Raw genomic sequence first — 6,363 nt, 5'->3', positions numbered from 1 at the left:
ATCAAACACTAAGGGTCAGTCCTTGTCCTTAATCTCCTCAGCTGTCAAAGGCTGTAAAAATTGGGCAAGGGAGAACAGTAAGAAGTGTCCCATGTCCACTGACCACAGGTCAACTCACTCCAACCATCTCTGCCTGACATTGGCCTCACAGGGTCTGAGGCACACCTTTGGGAACCTCACAGTGACCCCACACAGTCTCTTCTTGTGTCTCACTCACCTGGCCCTCATGAAGCTTTCTCTAATGTCTAAATTAAAGCTTTTTCTCCTCACCCTGCCTGCTGTGAGATTACTACAAGGTCTCCCTCCTGGCTCAGGTGAGCCCCAGAGGACAGGGTGCTGTGTCCTTGTGAGCTGAGGGAGGAAAACTGGTGCTGGAGAGTGCTTGAATGAGACCATTGTATCTATCCTGGTGACTGCAACAAAAGCCAGGTGAAATATAAACCCTGTGAGATATAAATGCTGCTCTGTCACAGCCTACCTGCAGAGAATCACTGAATCATTTGGCTTGGAGAAGCCCTTGAAGCTGCTGCAGCCCCAGCCCTCCCCTCACCCTGCCCAGCCCAGCACTGACCCACAGCCCTCAGCACCTCAGTCCCACGGCTTTGGGATCCCTCCAGGGCTGGGCACTCCCCCAGCTCCCTGGGCAGCCTGGCACAGGGGCTGACACCCCTCTCAGGGAAACAGTTCTGCCTCAGCTCCAGCCTCAGCCTCCCCTGGGGCAACTTGAGGCTGATTCCCCTTGTCCTGTCATTCATTACTGGGGAGCAGAGCCCGACCCCCAGCTCCCTGCAGCCTCCTGTCAGGGAGTGTCAGAGAGGGCTCCTGTCTCTCCTCAGCCTCCTCTTCTCCAGGCTCAACACCCCCATTCCCTCAGCCCCTCCCCAGCCCCTTGTGCTCCAGCCCCTTCCCCAGCTCCCTGCCCAGCTCTGGCCACGCTGCAGCCCCTCAGTGTCTTTCCTGTAGTGAGAGGCTCAAAACTAAACACAGCCCTGGAGCTGCAGCCTCCCCAGGGCTCAGCACAGGGGGGAAAATCCCTGCTCTGCTCCTGCTGGTCACCCCAGTGCTGATCCAAGCCAGGATGCCCTTGGCCTTCTTGCCTCCCTGGGCACGCTGCTGGCTGCTGTTCAGCTGAACATGTTACTGGGGCTATCACCCACTATTCCTGCTCCATTCAAGTGAAACATCCCTCAGGAACATTCTGAGAGCCTGGGATGAAGGGGTTTGTGATGGGAACTGATTGTTGGATAGGTGTTAACAGATCACTGACTGTTTTTAAGTGAACTTGTACCTGCCCAGGGGTACAAACGGGACCAACAACTGCATGCAGTGGCCAGTCCCCTGTATCCAAGAGACAGCAGCACCTGCAAACCCTCTGCACTCCCCACTCGTGGAAGTGGTGCATGTCCATAACCAAGCATGGGCTTTTCAGGCCCCTCAAGGCAGAATAACCCTCCCTGGGTGAAACAAATGTGCTTGGGCTTGTTCTTAGGCAAACAAACCCATCGGATCAGCGCTGAATCCCCGCTGGAAACGCTTTCTCTGCCACCTAGTTCCTGAGGCACTACCCCAACCAGTGGAAGCTGGAGACACCTAAAGACAAGGGATTTCTTCACCTGAACAACCTCACTTCAGTACATGGTGTTGCTGGCATGCTGCAGCCCGCGGCAGATGATGCAACGCCTCAGCAACTCTTGCAGCATGGTGCTGGGAGCGGCCGCGGGCTCCTCCCTGCAGAGGAGCTGACATCTGCTGGGGCACCGCAGCCACTGCAAAGCCTTACTGCATCCCAGCCCGGCTTGCATCACACTCGGCGTGAGCAATGGATAGGAGGAAATGTGATTGTGTAGATAAGGGCAGGGAGTTTGAAGGTGTTTTTGGCTGCTTTGCTCCGATGAGCAATGTGGCCTTTCCCACCCGGCACTCGCTCCTCACATCAGGCTCTCCGGGGTTTCCTTTTACTCACTTGTTTTCTACCCGATTCACCCACTTATTTCCACTTCTGTTTAGAAACAACAAAGTGGATTCTGTGACACCTGAGGTGGTGTGAATGGGGCTGAGCTCCAAAGTGTGCAGCTGGAGCCCATCTCTCTCCAATTTCTCTCTCACCCCAGGATGAGGAGAGCCATTGGCATTTACGAGCAGTGCCTCTGCATCAGCTGGGTACATAAAGAGTGGGGAAATATCAGAACATGTTCATAAATACATGAGAATACAGCAAAACAAGCCTGCTGACAGGTAAGGAGAAAGAGTTTCAGCTGGTATCAGCCAGTCCCCATCCCTGCTAGCGTTGAACCCTACCCTTAATCATCAACTGTCTTATACAGTGAAGATTAAGCATCTCTAAAGAAGCTTAGGTAGCCTAATTAATGGTCACCAGCCTAATTAATGAAGATCCAGGACAGACATAAGGACAGTCTTAAGATTTCTGCTTTCTCATCACCATTCTGGGAACTGTCCCTCTGACTCCAGCAGACTGATGGGGGCCAATGTCACAGAAAGACGTGACAGGAGCTGGACAGAGCTTTTCTGTGCAGCTGCTGGAGCATTTTCATCAGGAGCAGCTTTGAGGCTGTGCTGGTCGATACTGCCATGGCTCAGAGCCACCACAGACACCCTGCACACTGGGAATACCACTGCCAAAGCTGCTCTGACGAAATGGCAGAAGCAAAGAGCAGTCCCTGCAGTGGCTCGTGGTGTCTGGCAAAGGACAGGCAGGAGGAGGCAGGGACACAGGCAGAGGAATCTGCTCTACCAGGGAGTCTGTACTTGAGCAGCATGAAGGTACCAGTTCCTCCACAAGCCCTGTGCCTCCTCCTGTGCCTGTGCTTGGATTAAGCCAGCAGAAGCAGTCTTTGGAAAGGATTCCTGGGTTCTGGTGGTTACATTGGCCAGACACGTTCAGTAGCAGCAGGAACAGACCTTTCTCCCATGGCAGCTGCTCCTGGGGAACAGCTGCAGTGATTTGGCAGCCTTGTGGCAAGGTGTGTGCCCCAGGAACGGGGTGTCTCTGCAGCTCAAAGCCAGCAGCCTTCACTCCTCACTCTCAGAGGCAGTTTCAGCTGTTTCACACATCAGAAGGCCTGTATTTCTCCCAGGTCAGCCTCATCATTGAGCTGAGTATCTTATTACCCTGAGAAGGCTCCTCTAGTTCATCCTCACAGCTAGAAGGGGTGCTTGTGGGAAACAACCTTGTTTTCAGAGCTAGAGCTGCCTCCTGCAGGGGAAGCTGGCATGGGGCTGGAGGATGAACCAATGCAGCAAGAAGCACATGTTCATGCTCCCTGCTCTGGATTTACGCTTCTCCTCCTGGTGCTTTGGGAGTAAATCCACTGAAAAGAAAGCACAGCCAGCCTGAGCGAGCTTCATGCAGTGTGGAGGGGCTCAGCTGGATGTTAAAGCCAAACTTACTCTGTCAGGCATTAGCTGTTCGTTTTGGTGCTGAGATGGAAGCATCTGATTTAAAAGCAGAGCTCAGAGGAGGGAGAGGGAGGCTCCTTTGCTCAGAGGTGGAGACATTCTGAGTTTACATCAGTAGTGGGTTCAGGTGAGAATTTATTTCACCATGTCTGTGTTTTGTGGGGTTTTTTCCCTCCAGGTGTTCTCTACACGTTAACTGGAGCTGCCACTTCCCAGCCAAGTCCCTTTCTTTGACTCTCAGCTGTATTTGCCTTTGGGGAGGAATGACTTTGAAACACTCTCATCAGAGCATAGGGGGCATTTCTTGGTGACTTTGGTGATTTTTCTCCTCCCTGTCTCACATGGGCAGAGGAGGAAAATTGCAGTCTGAGCCTGGGGGACCTGTTTCATGACTTGTTATGGAAGCTTTCCTGCCTGAGCTATCCACCACAAACCATTGAAAGGAGTCTTGTCCTGAGCATCCTGACAGGGCACAGGCAGCACTCAGAGCCCTCAGCCTGTGAGCTCAGCTGTCCTCTCTTCCAACAATCCTCCAAAGTCCTCTCCAGCACGTGCTGCTGCCAGGTGTTACCCTGGCATGGTTTTGCATTCCCTCACAGCTCCCTCCTCTCGCTCCACAGGCCCACACCAAAGCCCCATGACAGTGGATCCAGTGTAGCTGAAGCAGCCCCCACTCAGCAGCCCCATTGGTTTTCTCTGCTTGTAGAGCTTATCTTAGTTCCCATCTTTCCATACAGAGCCAGAAGGCTCCAACACACCAGCTCTTCCTGCAACTGCAATGCATTTTCGGTTGATTTAGTTCCTGTGCTGTCAGCATGTCCTCCCCTCTTCATCTGTGTCATTAATTCCTTCCTTGCTACTGGCTTCAGAAAGCATTAACAAGGGAAAAATAAATCAAGTGTTAGAGCACAATGAAGACTTGTGGGAAAAAGCTTTTCAGTCTTTTCTGAAGCTTTCATGCCTGTTATTCTTTACTTTGCTGATACAGCTGGATTTACCATCCTGTTGAAAGAGCATATGAAAAACATAACAAAGTAAAAACCACGTGCTCTTTGTATAGGTCAGAACTGGAGACTGGCTGCCAGAGACAACAGCATGGGACAACTTCATAGCAGCAGAACAGAATGTGCACACACAGGCAGAGTCCAGCTTATGCTATGTTCCTCAAAACAAAGCAGAAACAAAAGCTGAGGCATAACAGAAAGGAGAGCGTGAGGACATCTGTGTGTGGGAGCATGTGTGTGTGTGTGTCTGAACTCAGCCACGTTTGGGAGCCACATCTGGGTGAAGATGTTTGTGTGAACAGGCAGGAGCTGTGGGAAGGTAGAGTGGCCTTTCCCATTCAAGATGATGAGAAGCCTGTGGAAAAAAAAGCCCATCTCATTCTGCTTGGAAGCCTTAAATTCATGTTTTGGAGCATTGTCACAACCTTTAGTCTCACCTACACAGTCAAGGTGTCCGTGGAATCCCTTTACAGTAGCCACATTTCTTAGGGTTACCACCATGGCTACAGCAGGGTTTCTACACCATGGTATATACTGATGTATTTTCTACACCAGCCCTATATTTATCTCTGTTTCATGCTTATGTTTTGTAGTTTCAAAGTGCACAGCAAAGCTTCCTTTATCCTTTCATCCTCTTTTTCTCCCCCCACATAAACCATGAGAAACTAGACTATACAGGTCAAGAGATCAGAGAGCTCACACCAAGAATGTTCTACCCCACGCAGTTCTCTGGGTGGTGGCCAGCTCCAAATAACCCCAAACTTCCGAGATTACACTCAGAAATACGGAAAGCAAAAGTTTTGAGGATGCAACGAGGGTTCAGAGAGCTGAGGATCTCTGTACACTCCGTTGTGGAAATAACCATGAGCGATGCAGCGCCGAAAAGGTCCAGGCAAATGGGGACAGGTGGAGTGGGGTGTGGGAGGGGTGAAAAATGCTCCCCCCAGTAAAGTGGTGCTTGGTGAAGGCTTCAAGAGTGTATTTCACAAAGGTGTAGCCTTTTTCATTCCAAAGCCCCCCTAAAATCAGTCAGAAGATCTGACCTCAGAGGAACCAGTGACCAAACCCCTGTAGACACCAGGAGTGGGTGTGTTTTCACACAGTGGGGTCTGTTGGAGGTTAAAGACTAAGAAGCAGCAGGGACACTTCCTATCATGTGTGTAGTGCCAGGGAACTCAGCAGAGCTCCTGCATCTTATGTTGGCTGAGAAATTGCCCCCTTCACTTGACCTGGTCTCTCCATAGCTTTTGGTTTGCTTCCAGTGTATAAACATTGACACGCTGTGGCTTTAGTCGTAGCCACGACGTTCTCAGACCGACCAGACCAACAAAACGCTGCTTGGGATGCACCTTGGCTGCAACCTCACATATTTTCCCAGCTCTTTGTGCTTTGGGGATGTGTTTGCAGCATCAGAGGTTCAAGGGTGGGTAAACATCCACAGCATGTGTGGGATGCTTGTGTGAACTCGGTGGGCTGTGCCTTACTCTCACCGTTTTGGGGGTTGGACGGGGTGAAAATCACCCTGCTTCCAGGCAATATGCGTTTTGGTGGGAATTCAGAGAAAAATATGATTGTACTCCTCTTCCCTGGGAGTGAGAAATAATCACAGAGGTGATTTTCAAGTGCAGGGGGGTGAAACTCACAGCTCAAAGATGGATTTCAACTCATATTGACAGCGTACAGGCTGGTTATATGTTTAAAGTTGGGTTGGGGTTTTTTCTCCCCCAGAAATCGCACCTGGGTTCAGCATCTGTGTGAAATACCATGTAAAATGCCAAATCGTGGTTACTCCTTTCCCATCAGAGGGTACAAGCAGCTGCCTGACATCACCTCTCAGGGCTCTCCAACACCTCAGGGCTCAGAGCAGCCTGGAAAAGGCTCATTTCCAAAGCTCTGCAGCTGAAAATGAAAAGGCTCACACAGCCCCTCGACCCCCGAGGGA

The sequence above is a fragment of the Colius striatus genome, chromosome 14 (assembly GCF_028858725.1).
Source record: "Colius striatus isolate bColStr4 chromosome 14, bColStr4.1.hap1, whole genome shotgun sequence".
NCBI classification, from domain to species: Eukaryota; Metazoa; Chordata; class Aves; order Coliiformes; family Coliidae; genus Colius; species Colius striatus.
This window is presented reverse-complemented; position numbering follows the sequence as displayed.